The sequence below is a fragment of the Porites lutea genome, chromosome 5 (genome assembly GCF_958299795.1).
Source record: "Porites lutea chromosome 5, jaPorLute2.1, whole genome shotgun sequence".
Taxonomy (NCBI): domain Eukaryota; kingdom Metazoa; phylum Cnidaria; class Anthozoa; order Scleractinia; family Poritidae; genus Porites; species Porites lutea.
The window spans coordinates 43573013-43589296 of NC_133205.1; the positions used below are offsets into that span (position 1 = coordinate 43573013).

At 43.0% G+C, this 16284-nt stretch overlaps 1 non-coding gene across 1 annotated transcript; it reads left to right on the plus strand.

Moving 5' to 3' along the window:
• The first annotated feature begins 3995 nt into the window (after positions 1–3995).
• Positions 3996–4114, plus strand: LOC140939643 (5S ribosomal RNA). The gene has a single exon (XR_012165975.1). It is a non-coding gene; the product is annotated as a 5S ribosomal RNA (ribosomal RNA).
• Positions 4115–16284: the final 12170 nt, after the last annotated feature.

The following is a 16284-nucleotide window of genomic DNA, read 5'->3' on the forward strand; positions in this document are numbered from 1 at the left end:
CGAAAATCAGCTTGAAGATTTTGCCCAAGAGAATATTATTATCGCAGGTGACTTCAACTGCGCTCTTTCTGAAAATGACAAAAAAGGTGGAAATTCAGTTTGGAAAAAATCCATAGTAATTAAAGAAGTTCAGCATCTTGCGAACCTCTATAATTTAACAGACATTTGGCGCGATCGCAATCCGAACGACAACTGCTTCACTTGGAGAAACAAATCGCTAAAAATCCAATGCCGACTAGATTTCTTTTTAATTTCAAAAGAACTCAGCAGTGACACACATGCTTGCAATATAATTAACGCTCCTGAAACTGATCACTCGGCTGTCACTTTACATCTTAAGACAGAAGATTTATTGCAACCTAAAGCTCCTGGTTTTTGGAAATTTAATAATTCTCTATTAGACGACGAAGACTTCACCTCCGCAATCCGTGAAAGTCTACCGGATTTCAAAGATAAATATGCTGACCTGGATGACTTAGGTCTAAAATGGGACTTAATTAAAATGGAAATTCGCGGATTCACAATCAAGTATTCAAAAATCAAAGCTAAGAACAAGAGGAATGAAGAGGCTGCCCTTCAAAATAAAGTTAACGAACTTATGCAAAAGTGTGAACAAAACCCTAGCGACAAAAGAATATTGAATGAGCTTTACGCGACAAAATTGGGCCTTCAAACGATCGTGCGACAAAGAACAAAAGGCGCCATTCTTAGGAGCAAAGCTCGGTGGCATGAGTTTAGTGAGCGAAATTCCAAATACTTCAACCTGGAAGAACGAAATCATTTTAAAAAAACAGTCACAAGGCTCAAACTTCGTAATAATCAGGTAACTTGTGATCAGTTTGAGATACTACAAGAACAAAAAACTTTTTTTGAAACTCTTTACAAGTCGCAAAATTCCCAGGATAATCTGCCTGAATCTGATTTATTCAATTTAGAGAATATTGATCCGCTAGATGAAAACGAACAAATACTGTGTGAAGGCATGATTTCAAAAGAAGAATGCTTAACTGCCTTAAAAGAGTTTAAAAACAATAAAACGCCAGGAACTGATGGTTTTTCTGCAGAATTCTACAAATTCTTCTGGAGTGAACTTGGCACTGAGATGACTGCCAGTTTTAATTATGCTTTCCAAAAAGGTTCACTATCTATCAGCCAAAAGCGCGGAATTATTTCACTCATCCCCAAAAAGAACAAAGACAAAACTTTACTTGAAAACCTGCGACCCATATCTCTACTAAACGTTGATTACAAAATTCTGACAAAATCTATTGCAAAAAGACTAGAAAAAGTCCTTCCTAAAATCATAAACTCTGACCAAACTGGTTACATTAAAGGACGCTTTATCGGTGAAAACGTTAGACTAATTCAAGACGTAATGTCTCACACTAAGCAGGAAGAAAAACCCGGTATTGCCATATTTCTTGACTTCCGAAAAGCGTTTGATACAATAGAATGGAACTACTTAAGAGCCGCTTTACAAACGTTTAATTTCGGCCCTGACATACTCAACTGGTTTCAAGTTATTTACAACCAAGCATCGAGCTGTGTACTGCACAATGGTCATGCATCGGACTTCTTCCTTCTTGAGCGAGGTGTGCGACAAGGTTGCCCACTGTCTGGCCTCCTTTTCCTCGTTGGAATCGAACTCTTAGCTAGAGTACTTAAGAAAGACCATACTATTAAAGGCATCCAAGTCGGTCAGAATGAAATTAAGATAACCCAATACGCAGACGATACCACCGTTTTGGTGCGAGATCTTGATTCTGTCACACAATTACTAAAACATTTAGACGAATTCAAGCAGATCAGTGGTCTCGAAATTAACACAAACAAAACCGAAGCGTTGTGGTTAGGATGTTGGAGGTCGCGCAAAGACAAGCCGTTTGGTTTTAAATGGCCCCAAGAACCAGTCTATGCCCTTGGTATACACTTTTCCTATGACTTAGAGCAAGCCAACACCCTTAATTTTGAAGAAAAGGTTTGTTCTTTAGAAAAAACACTCAACAACTGGAAAAAAAGAAAGCTAACTTTAATTGGCAAAATCAATATTGTCAAGACATTAGGTTTGTCGAAACTCATATATTGCAGTTCGTTACTGACCATATCTAAACCCCTTATAGACAGAATTAATAAGATTATTTTCGGCTTCATTTGGGAGGGTAAGCCTCCCAAAATTAAGAAAAAGACTATCATTGGTGAAAAACACTGTGGGGGCCTAAAAATGATTGACTTTGAAATCATGGAGCGGTCGCTAAAGATTGCTTGGATAAAGCGTATTGCTGAATCAAGTAACGCTTCGTGGAAAAAAATCCCAAATCAAGCTCTTAACCAATACGGAGGTCTAGAGTTCCTCATCGAATTCGACTACGATCCTAAGCTACTCAACTTAGAGAATCTTCCGGAGTTTTACCACACCATTTTAAATTACTGGCATGACTTCAGAAGACTCACCTGTGACAAGCAAATTTCCATAAAAAAACACATAATTTGGAATAACCGTAACATATGTATTGATGGAAAACCTATTTATATTAAATCCTGGTGTACAAGTGGAATTCGTTGCATCGAAGACCTTCTAAATGTTAACCTTAAATTTCTTACCTTATCAGAAATGAAAGAGAAATATAACTTTGAATTTCCTTTTACCACTTATTACGGCCCTTTAAGAGCCATACCAACTGAATGGAAAAGTGCACTACGAGTTAAAGCAGGCGTGCATGATGAATCTGAAAAGTGCGAAACATCCTTGAAGCTTTTTTCCACAAAAGAAGCCTATTCTTCCATACTTGATAAAAGCTTCTCAGCACCCACTGCTGAAGGCAGAATTCTAGATCATGGGTTCACCAAAGAGGAAATTCCTTACATCTACATGCTCCCGTTTAAAATCTTGAAAGAACCAAAACTGATCATGTTCCAAGTCAAAATTATTCACAACATTTTACCTACCCTATCTAGCCTCTTCCGCGCGCGCATAACTGATACTGATGTTTGTCCTTTATGCAACCTTGAAAGTCAATCTCTAAAACATATGTTAATTACCTGTAGTGTATCCTCTTCGTTTTGGACTTGTTTTTTCTAACTGGTGGCACGAAAAATTTAATCACAAACTGACTTTATCTGAAAGCACTATTCTATATGGTTGGCACAAAGAGTCAAATAACTGGGAAGTGCTTAATTACTGTTTGATTGTCGCCAAATATAATGTTTTTGCTACAAGCGTACGCAACGGCGTCCTGGACTTTGACAGTTTTCTACTGCGTCTCAACAACAAAATTGATATTCTTCGCACCATAGCTTTTAGATCTAACTGCCTATCGCAATTCAAAAAAACATGGGACAAACTTCTTTAGATACGTGAATGCTAGTGTCATTTCCTTCAAGCTACACTTTACTGCTATACCGTTTCACTTATCAGGTTTGCGTCTTTTTCCTTTGAATTTAGTTTGTTTGTTTGTTTTTTTTTCCTTTACAAATTTAGTTTGTTTTTTGCCATAGAGATATATATATTATTTTTCATAGTTAAAATAACAAGTATTTGTAATTAATTTTTTTCTTGTCAATAAAAAAAAAAATAAAATAAAAAATAAAAAATATATATATATATATCTAACACTCTATGCGAGGACAGGGAGATATCATTGGCTCAGTCCGAGCACAGATACTCGGCCAAGCTCTTCAGGACACTACAGTGTGTATAGACAGGGATCAAATAGCGTCTACAGGGTACCCAGGCCCTAACAGCTTGGCCATTAACCTATAGGAGGACAGGGAACACGAACACGAGGTAGACTGGGACCGCTTACTAGGCCCTAAAGGGTTTTTAAAGCCCGCGAAGAAAAATGTAAGTGGCCACATAAATTTATTTACAGCTACAAAGGAAGACTTCATACCCTGTTTTGAAGGTCAGGGTTGCCTGAGGAGGGTAATCAACTAATGCCTCGCTTACATGTTCACCATACTCGGTATAAGAAGTCAAATTTTCTCTCTTTTCTCTGGCCTACGACCATACCACAGGGAGAACACCGGTTATCGTCTGATCACCGAAGTTAAGCCCTGTTGGGCGGGGTTAGTACTTGGATGGGTGACTGCCTGAGAATACCCTGTGTTGTAGGCTTCTTCTTTTCTTTTATTTTTTGTGGAATTTTTTCATCATTTTTGCTGTTTTACCGCTTGCTGAAATGTACCTCTGCTGTCAGTTCCAAAGTTATGCCAAATTATTCTTCGAAGTAATCAAGTTGTGGGGTAATTTATTTTCATAATAGGATAGCTTGGACATAGATCGCGCGTTAGTCCGAGAGCGCGCGGTAATGTTCCATTTTACTCTGTGACTTCAAATCACCACTGGTGACATCACTTTTTTCAAATCACAGCTTGCACAAGAGAGCCTCTGCGATCTACAGAACGGTCGAAAACTGTGTTGAAATCCCCACTAAGAAGTGTGGGGACAGTAGGATCAAGCTCATCAGCAATTTGCCCGAGAAACTCATTCCTTGCAGGGTTGCGACTCGGGGCATATAAAGAGACTACACGAAAAGACTGATCATGATAAGAAAACTCACACTGCAGGGAACGACCTGCTCCTACCTGTAGCTACAGGCGACACAGAACATGACCTACCGGGAGACACCACAACAGGGGGTTTCCCTGTGGCCCGCTTAACCAGCAGCGGCACCACAAAACCATCACGATCAGTAGAGTAAACAGAGTCAACAGTGGACTCGTCACCACTAGGACCACCACCAATGGAGGCATTACTGCGATTTTCACCATCCTACGAATTAGAATCACTACTACTATCACTAGTTTCAGTAATATTCATTTTACTATTGCTACTAATATTACTTTCATTACCATTGTCATTACTATTAACTATTCCATTATTATCATTACTATTTCCTTTAACTATTTCAAAGTTACTAATATCACTAGTATTGCCACCATTACAATTACTGTCAATTACTTTCATTTCATTATTTAAGGAATCATTACTATCATTGCTAGGTAAATCAGCACAATTATTAAAATTAGCAGAAATCATTGACAACAGAAGTTGGAGCATCTGGAGAATTGGAATTTAAAGCTAGACCCGCCAACACACTTTGACTCACATCAGGTTTAAGCCCACGAAACAACCGTAGCCCCCTCAAGAGAATCGGGGTCAGCACTATGAGCAGAACTAGTAGCAGAGCCAGGGGCATCCTGACTGGACAACTCATCCAGTTGGTTATCCCTCAAATCAACAGAACCTCCCTCCTGACCAAGAACTGGGGCGTCAGTTGCCCCCTGAGCATCAACCTCACCCCAATCCGAACCATTACGACCTGGGCAACTACAGGCAAAGTGCCCCTCCCCCCCACAGAACCAACACTTATTTCGCATGGGACAAACCCGCGAAACGTGGCCTGCACCACAGATGTTGCACTCAACGGGCTGCCCCCTGTACCACACTTAACCTGACCAATCCTCCACGGAGATATGTCTAGGGATGGGACCATTACGAACCATACGCACAACACGAGTCCCAGTATGGACTGTGGAGTCGGGGTGCAGTTGGTGACGGATGCCCCCCACTCTCCCATACTCCTGCATTTTGGCCTGTATCAATCCATTATCCAGCTCAAAGGGGAGATGGAAAACAAGAACAGACTCTAATCTAGGCCCCCCCCAACCACCTGGAAAGGGTAGCCCTCAATCTAAATCTCAGAGTGAGAACTGTCTAACACTACACCAACAATCCCATTAGCACCCCATTGCCTTTGAAAGTAACGCTGATGACGAGGCTTGAAGAAAAGGCAAAGATGACATTTAGCTCTCGCCTTTATGACCTCCATCAAAGGGACGGCCCCAGGACGAACAGCGCGAAAACAATGGTCATTTCAAGCTCTCCACAAAAAGTACTTGGCCAGATTCAGCAAATAGACGAAGACACGAGGGACCACACAAAGCTCAGAGGAAGAGAAACCAAAAAGGACATGACGACACAACAAAGCAGGACACTGGATAGAAACATGAGAGATTGAATCCAACCAAGGATGCTCTGATTCAGAGCACAATCAAAGAACAAGTGAGAGGGAGTCTCAGGGGCACCACAAAAGGAGTTAGGGTCGCGAGCGTAACCAAATGAGATCAGCCAATCAGTTGTATAAAAGAAGCCGTGCGCGACTTGCCAGGCAAGGTCAGTAACAGGTCTGTCCAAAGGGCAGAAATAAAGTTGTCTCCACGTTGTAGACGAATACAGCGCGCCATACTGGGGAAAAACTTTTCCTCACAGTGTGGAGGGGCAAAGTGAAGCGACAGGAGATACAGGTAAGCCGACTTAACAGACATAGAAGAGGCTAAGGCAGACTGATGAGGGTCAGATGAGGCCATTACCAATGCAGACCGAGAGCGTGAGAAGGAATCGTCAACTGAACGCCAGGCCAAAAGCAAAGGCTGGTAAAAAGGAGGTAAAGAGGGGGGGCTGAAAGCAAAAAGACATTAAAAGACCTCAAAGGAGTCGAATTAAAAACAGAATGAAACCAAAACACCAGTAAAGCAGACCAGCAAGAAGAGGTCAGGTTGAAACGTCGGACCCACTGCACAAGCAGAGACTGCACCTTCAGCTTGACATCTGCCACAGAGAAACCTCCTACCGAAGGAGCCTGGACAACAACTGCCCGAGCAACAAGATCCTTCCTAACTTTCCAAAAAAGCCCAAAACAAGCCGCACCAATTCTCCATGAACCCGGGGGGGGCATGTGGACGAGAGAAGCCACATACCACACCCTAGACAAGGCCAAAGCATTGATGACCAATGCACGGCCTCGGAAAGACAAGATGCGCTGACGCCAAGAGAAGAGAGTGTTAGCAACAGCAGTAATACGAGGCCTCCAGTTATCCTCATCAAGGTTTCCAGGACCTATTAAAACCCCAAGAACGTTAATCTTGGCCGACGACCTTTCCAGAGAGACTGGCAGATCAGAACGACCCGCCCAAGACCCAAGCCACAGACCCTTAGACTTTGACATGTTTAACTGAGATCCTGAACCACTTTTGTAGACACTATAGACTTCAAAACTAGCCCGGATGGCGTTGTCAGAGCAGACAACCAACGAGGTGTCGTCAGCATATTGAGAGATTGGAGACAGAGGATCAGACGAGCCAGGGAGACAAAGACCTTCGATACGGGGATTGGCACGAATGTTACAAGCCAACACTTCAGACACAAGAACATACAACAGTGGAGACAAAGGGCAGCCTTGGTAAACACCACAAGATAAGGAGAAGAAAGGTGACAAATAGCCATTTACATTGACAGCACTCTCCACATCAGTATAAAATAGATTAACCCACTTGAGAAAAGAGGCGCCAAACCCCATTTTGCGGAGAGTGGCATACATAAAACCCCAATCCACCCTATCGAAGGCCTTCTCCTGGTCCAGAGATAAAATGACAACAGGAGAATCAAAAGTACCAGCAAACGAAACATCACGAAGAAAAGCTACATTTTCCCCAGGGTACCTTCCCTGAACTCCACATGTCTGATCCTTTGCGACTACAAGGTGAATAACCTTCAACAGCCTGGCAGCGATGGTGCGAGCGGCCAGTTTATAATCAACATTTAAAAGTGAGATGGGGTGCCAATTCCGCCTGTCAAGGCGATCACCTTTCTTAAAGGAAAGCTAAATAACGCCCCGACGCTGAGAAAGAGATAAGGTACCAGACCACACAAATTAAGGACCTGGACCAGATCATGCACTAAAACGGCCCAGAACTTCAAATAGAATTCGGCCGGGAGGCCATCCGAACCTGGGCCTTCCCCCTTGCCATTCCAGCGAAAGCTGCAAAACACTCTTCAACAGTCAATAAACCTTCACACGTGTCAGACTGGTCAGCAGGAAGCGAAGCCTCAACATTATTAAGCCGACTCTTGAGCAGAAGCATCAGTGGGCGAAGCTGTAAAAAGAGATGAGTAAAAAAATGAAAATGAAAGGCAAAGATCATCAGGAGCCGAGACAGTTGTCTTGTCATCATTCCGGATTGCAGAGATCCAACGATCAGCACCTCGTTTCTTCTCCAAACAAAAGAAGTAAGCGCTGAACGACTCGCCTTCCTCAATCCAACAAGCACAAGCACGCACTTAAGCCCCTTTAGCCACTTCAACATCCAGTTCAGCCAATTGATGGAGGACAGACTGATGGGTCTCGACCAGAGACGACTGACCATGCCATTAATATTAAAAGATATAATCAACACCGCCATTTAGGATTGTTTGGGGGGGCGATGCCGAGGGCGACCTCCTTTATATAGGGAGTCATCCGCGACGACACGACCAGCCACAGAAAGAACCTTATGAGACACAGTAAGCGGAGGTCTACTCTTCTTACATAAAGCAGGCACCTGAGCAGCAGAAAGCGAACAGCTGGATTGATGACCTCCTCAAACACAACAACATCATTCCAAGAAAGAGTGGGCTCATCACTAGACCCATCATCAGCAGCGGTACACTTGTTGCCCTGAACAGACTTATACTCAATTTCATCCTCAGAATTTACAGAAGTGTTGTTACTTGGCTTTTGGCCAGAGGCATGCTTAATAGTACGAGAGTCCTGCTTAGCAGCAACCCCATTATCATTAATAGTACGAGAGTCCTGCTGAGCAGCAACTCCATTATCATAAACATTATCAACACTTTGGTTAGAAGTACTTTCACTTTGCTTAGTAGTACTTTCACTATTAATACTAATGCTTTGTTTAGGAGTACTCTCACCATTAATAGTAGTACTTAGCTTAATAATACTTTCACTATTAACACCAATATTATCTTTAGAAATACTTTTACCATTAATACTAGAAGATTGTTTAGCAGAACCTTTACTAATACATTGCTTAGTAGTAATTGCACGTCAGGTAGAGCCAGCCAATGTTGGCGCTTAACTTGTTTGACTGTGCCATAAGAACTAATGAACTCTTCAATAATACTATCAAATGCTTCCGACGGGTAAACTCCGATACAACATGGCAAAGAGAAAAACAAAAAGAAAAAATAAGGCCAAAGGGCGAAACGGAAAAAAAGTTAAGCCCTGATGGGCAGGGCCCAAGAAAGGACGGGTGACCCACCCAATATAACAAGCAAAAACTTACAGGAATCGAGACTTGAATAGATCAAACTGCCTACCAAACAAGACCACGATGGAAAAACCACTATGCCAAAGACGTCAGTAGTCACGATGGACCCAAAACGCCGAAAAAGGCCGCGGCAATACTCGCCAAAGCCAGTTACCAAACGCAGAATCCTCTGACAAGGGCAGAGTTTCCGCCTCACAAAATCCCACGTCAGGTAAGTTTTTTTTGTGTTTACAGTGAATGGCCGGCCCCCAGTAGGGTACCAGTCACAGCAAAATGGGGCAGTACACCAGTATGGAAACTAGCCGGGGGAATCGAACCCACACCCCTACATACACAGTACAGGACAACACAAATACAGGACAGCAGAACAAGTTAAAAGATGCGGGCACTAGACTATCTAAAATAGCTAAAACACACTCGCTCAAATGCCGTAAAGGGCAAATAAAACTAAATGCACACTCACTAAAGCGAGCATTAAAACTCACAAAGACACTCACTCAAGCAAAGACTGGGACCAGTACAGCCAACAAAGGCGACCAGAAGATCCAGAAGAAAGAATAGACACACTCACTCAAGCAAGAACAAAGAAGAAGGGGTTATCACCAGGCAGCACAATGCCAGGGACAAAAACAGAAACGACAAAGCACAATGATCAGAATAGGGACAGGAAACGAAATCACAAGAAGACATAGACAACACCCAGATATAAGGACAACCAATTAAGTAGATACGAGAAGATATGGAGCCGTCCGGCCTGGTCCAAGAGAAACCAGCAGAGGTAGGATGGAGATACCTCCAGGCATCAATGCAGCAACAAGACTCGAAGAGAGTCGTAAGTGCGGCCGAGCTCTCTCTCCAGGTGTCAGAAGAGTCCGAGCCAGAACGACCAAGATTGCGGTCAAAGACCGTGTTAAAACCACCGCAAAGAAGTGTAGGAACAGAGGGATCAACCTCATCGGCCAGTTGCTCAAGGAACTGGTTCCTTACAGGGTTGCGATTGGGAGCATGCAACGAAACAACACAAAAGGAAAACTCACATTGCAACAGACGCCTCTCCTCATCTGCCCAAGATTGAACCAAAGACAAAGGGGGACGAAAGAGGACAACACAACCATAAGATTTCTTAGAGCCAGGAGAAACAACACTTAAAAAACCAGAAGAACGAAACCACAAATCACATTCAGCCAGGGAAGCGCAGTGAGATTCCTAGATACAGACAACATCAACAACAGGTAGAGAATGCAACCACTGCAAGAAACCAGCACGCTTATCGGCCATACACAGGCCGTTGGCGTTGATCGATATAACGTTAAGCTTGAATGAAAGAAAAGGGAGAGGCCAGCAGTCTAGGACTTCCTAGACTTAGGCCTGGAGCCCACAACAGGAGGCAAGGGGTGCTTGCCAGAAGGAAGCGGAGACCTGCTCCTACAGCCATCAGCAGGTGACACAGAGCGTGACCTGTCAGGCGAGATCACAACGGCAGGCTTCCTGGAAGAACGGGGAGCCCGCTTAGGCAGCGGAACTGCAAAACCCTCATGATCAACTGAGTGAACCGAGTCAAGAGAGGACACATCAACATATAAGGAAGCGATGGATGCATCGCTGCGGATTTCAGGATCATCAGAACCATCAGAGTCACTATCACTCGAGTTATCAAGTACTTCCATTTCATTATTATTAGGTAAAGTAATATTAATACTTTCACTATTTCCATTATTTCCACTACTATCATTACTATGTATTTCACTTTCATTATTAATATTACTATTTGCAGTTCTAGTTGCATTATTATTTAAAGTAACAATACTACTTTCATTACGTTCATTAAATAAATCAATACAATCATTGGAATTTGGAGCATCACAAGAATTAGGCAAATTTGGCACAGTCAATTCCGCCAGTATATTCTGGCTAACAGGGGCCTGCTCTTGGGAGACCACCGTAGTCCCCTCCAAAGAGTCAACCCGGGACACCACCATAGCTCCCTCCAAAGAGTCTGACAAAGCACCCGAGCCGGGAGCAACCGAACCAGTCAGCTTGTCGAGCTGGTTGTCTCTCAAATCAGAAATAACACCAATAGAAGGGGCAGAGTCAACCGGAGTAGCAGGACCCTCCTCAGCATTCGCAGGGGCAGTACCATCAGCGGAGACCTCCCCCCAATCATTACGATTATGATTGGGGCAATTACAAGCAAAATGCCCCTCCTCTTTACAAAACCTGCATTTCCCACGCAATGGGCACATGCACGAAACGTGGCCCTCCCCACAAATATCACACTCAACCGGCTGTCCTCGATACCAAACTTTGGCTGACCAGCCTAGGGATAGGCTGAATAGGCTGAATAGAAGTATGCGGGTGATGCTGGTGGCGCACAGAGTGCACCGGACCAAAACGTTGTAAGGCCACTTTGACGGCCTCATTGTCCAATTCATAGCTAAGGTGGAAAACGAAGACATTTTCCCCCCTCGGACCCCCCCCCCCAACTACTTGACATGGATAGCCACCAATATCACTTTTAGTATTTTTCTCAATTATAACACGAGCCTCTTCTGAATCAAAGGTAAGCTGGGCTTTGAGGCCTGGCAAGAACTGAACTTCCAGCAGTTTCCATGAAGCAAAACGCTCCTTGAGCATGTGAACAAACTCAGAGAACAAACAGGATCGGGGGACTCAGAAACAAACAGATCAAAATCATCACCATCTCCAAAGAGCTGACGTAGGACGAGTAGGCGCTGGGAATCCAAAATCGAGTCCTCTGGACTAGGAGCAGCAGCAGAGGGGGGGTTAGTAGGCTCGTCACGCAAGGACAAGGGTTGTTCCGGTTGTGATACACGCTGAATTTCCCGCAGGCAATTCTTGCTGAAATTCCTGTCCGCGATCCTGTTCCTGTCAAGAAGGTGAGTACGGAGCAGGCGACCGAGCAGAAGATTAACGGAATCAAGAGTAAGGACAAAAATGAGCTCGATGAGATGGCTCCTTGCATATACAACAAAGCTCCTGGTTAGGGAAGGTTTCCGCAACGTGTCCGATCTCATCACAATTGAAACAGACGGTGTTGTCGCAGTCGTTTGCAAAGTGGCCGCGTTGATTACATTTTCGGCAAGTATGTTGTTGACCATCGTGAGAAAGGCGGATAATATATAGATTTAGCCACAGCTAAAAGCGAAGGTCCCATTGATAAATTTATAACTTAAATCAAACAATAATTTTGTATTCCACAAATCAGTTAACTTAAGGACACATTCATGTGACTTTTGAGGAAAAAGCTAAGTGATTTTGGGGTAAAACAAATCTTGTATCGAGTTGATATAGCCTTATATGTACACCCAAAAAAATAGTCTTCGGTCACATTTAAGAGCAACAATGGCTCTTGATCACAGTAGATAAGGCGTGGAAAACAAATTGTTGGAAAACAAATCCGGCCGAATTCTTTGCGTTCGACAAGTTTACAAATTCTTCCCAATAAATCTGGGTGCGTGCAAACCATTTTTTCCTTTTTTTTTTTACACCACATCTGAGGAGAAAGAGTACTATGAGGTGCAGTTTTTATCATACAGACCTCGTACAAAATGCAGTATTTCACAATTTTTCAAGACAAATTACATTCATTCAATACTCAGGACTATCAAAGCAAACGTGGACTTTTAATTATTGAAACCGTTCAAAAAATGTCCAAAATCACCTATATTCCGGCCAGTTCTAACTTTTGACAAGCGCCAAATTTGCGAAGAAATTTTAAAGGAGTTACACTTCAACGTGATAAAGAATTTATTGAGTCTACTTTTTATTAAGGGTTTTATAACGACGTCTAATCTTAAAAAGCGTTTGATACGCTTGGCATTTTGAGTACTCCTGCAAGCGATGTTTATGAACGGCTGAAAACAAACAGCAAAGCGATGAAAATTGCACTTTTGAGACTACCAATGATCAATAAAGAAATATAATTTGGTAGAACATTTACAGAGAGAACAATTTTCATTCACAAAAACAATTGAGTATTTAAGTGTCTCTTAGAATCCTCAAGTCTTTACTAGTAAGCTTAAACATTAAGTTTATGTTTTAAGCTGCCGGTTTCCCAGTGTTTGTTTTTTTCAGAGATGACTCACAACAGAAAATCGCTCAAAGCTTTCTTTCTACAGCCAAAATTATAACTGATATTCTTCGGAAAGTTTTTGTTTCTATTTACGGTGAATATCGACTAAAGGCTTTTTAAAGTTCTGTAAGCTTAAGCTTATATCAAACCTCATACTAGGTCAGATCAGTGTCTCAGTCAAATCTTAATACAAACTTGCATAAACTAGCTTCATAAACTGCGCCGCTGGACTTCATGAAATTAGATATAAATACAATAATTCCTCAGGCTTACCATATTTCGAGATGCAGCTCCTGAAAGCTATCAAGTAAGGCAAGGATTGCTTGAGCCGTTATAATCCTTATAATTCTCGTACACGTCCAGCAAGGTGAAAAACAAAAACGATGCCATTCAAAATCAGATTATCTACTTTGACAAGCAACGTATTTCTCAACCAAAAACCCAGTAAACAAACCAGCCATGAATAAGAGAACACTCTTGATAGCAGCTGTATTTCATTTTTTACATCCAGTGGAAAAAGACAATTAAAAACATCACAAGTTGACTGAAAACTCTGTCAGCTTCAGCTGTCAAAGTAAACAACTTTCAAGATGCTGCATGAATTTTAGGCATGAAGTCACCTGTCAAATTTTAACCAATCAGAGCATAAAAATTGGACGTGGAGCGTGACCAACAAGTGACCATGGTTAGAAAAGGTCTTTCCCGCTTGTATTTTAAAAAAAGGGCTGAATTTTTGCGTTTGAGGTCAGTTTGAAATCAAAATCGTAATGGTGTGGGGCGATACTGACATAAACACAACATATTTGATATGAATTTTAAAAAAAGTAAACGTGAGCCTGCGATCATTTGAAAATGAGTAAATTCTCAGCCAATAGCTTCAAAAAAATACTGGACCTTGATGGGTCTACACCTGAGCCCGCGATACGGTCAGGTGACACTGGTCAGCGGATACCCTGTTTTGACAGCTGTCAATTGATGTCAACATTGATGTGCAATCAGCTTTCTCCTTGGCTCCCAAAGAAGCTAACATTGGTATGCCTGTGGTGCGGACGGAGGGGCAGCAGGCGAGCGGTGTACGGTCATGTGATTACCAAATTTTCTGGGATGGGTAGATTTACTTACCCATGGTGCTCCGCAGGCGCTCTTCGCGCGCCAGAGCTCCGCTAAGAAACTTCCCGAAGCGCAGGTAGGACGGGATAGCCGCATTTATTCTGACACGAAAATGACGATTACCATTGAAGACTAATTTATTACGAAGATGTCGACCACGACGATAGCTGACAACTTCACAGAATGGCCTAGGCGCTTAATAATCGCATTGTCGGACAACTCATGAGGCGCATCGTAGGTATTTAAAAATGTGAGAAAGTGGTCTGAATCGTTAATGGCATACTGACGCTGGGAAGTTTAAATACTGTTTTTCTCAACAAAGGCCTTCTTCATATGCACACTGGAGAAGGTAATTAGCATTTCTCCAGTCGGACGATGTTGTAAACAACGAATGGACGAGGAAGCAAAAGCTTGTGCTTAAAGGGTGTCAAATACAGCAGCAGAGTCAGCAAAAACAGACACTTGCAAATACGCCGTACAAGGGCCCTCTGGTGTCACGTTGACCGAGGGACGCACAGCAACTCCTTTTCCGAGAACTCAAAATGGACATGGTGAAGAAGGATAGGACCGAAAGATGGAGAAGACAGAAACAACAGCGACGAGAGCCATGAAAGCACACTAACAGCCAAAGGACAAGAAAAGAACAGATGATCCAAAGACTCCAATGCATGACCACAAAAACAGGCAGTAGGAATGGCTTATCCAAAGGAAGGCAAACGATAAGCAGTGTATAACACACTGTGGGCAACTTTCCATGACAAATCAATCACCTGCGGGTCCATATCAAAGAAAAATAACCTGCGTCACGTGGAAGGCGAATACAAAGGACCAAAAGAAGGAAGAAATTTCCCAACACAATGAGGAACCCCAGAACGATCAGATAAAAGCATAAGATACGCTAACTTGGTGGATAACGAAGGCACAGGTGATACCATCAAACCGCGACCAACACAAAGCGCACCCCGACTAGTCAAGAAAGAACCACCAATAGACCTCCAAGCAGAGAGGAGAGCAAGATAGAAAACCGGCAGCCCACCCAAACCAGAGAAACAAGGCGGGCTGGATAAAACCTGAACAGGAGAGGCAGCAAAGCCTTGGCCACACCAGAACGAAAAAAAGGAAACCCATGTTGACGGGACAACGAAAAATGCTTCACCCATTGAAGCAGAAGAGCGCAGACCTTCAGCTGAATATTGATGACTAAAAAACCACCACTTGAGGGAGGTTGGGCAATAACATCCTTAGTAAAGAGATCAGGTTTGCCATTCCAGATAAAATTAAAAACTGCCTTGTTCAACTCACTCAACACCCACTGAGGCATGTGAATCACAGACGCCACATACAAATCCTTGAAAGGGCCAAAGCATTAATCACCAGAGCCTTCCCGTGGTAGGATAAAGATCACTGATGCCACAATGACAGAACAAGAACATTCTGGACAGCAGTGATGCGAGGACGCCAGTTATCTTCCTCAGACACAAAAGGGCCAAGAAGAACCCCCAAAATTTTGACCTTGACGGAACCCCATTCAATAGCAACAGCAGCATCCGTCCTACCATTCCACGCACCAAGCCAAAGACCCTTGCACTTAGTCAGGTTGAGCTTAGCCCCAGATCCTCTTTCATAAACATCATACACTTCAAAAGTAGCAGTGATGGCTTCATCGGACGTGACCACAACAGAAGTATCATCCGCACACTGCGACAGAGGGGGCAAAGGGACCGCAGAACCGGGGAGAGATAATCCAGAGATGTCGGAGTGAGAACAAATATTGCAAGCCAAAAACCTCAGCCACCATAAAGCAAAGGCGATAAAGGACATGAACACCACGAGACAGAGAGAAATAAGGCAAGACGTGCCCATTGACATTTACCGCACTCTGCGAACCACTGTAGAATAGATCAATCCAACCAATAAAAGAAGGGCCAAAACCAATCGAAGACAAAGTGGCCCTCATGAAGGACCAGTCAACA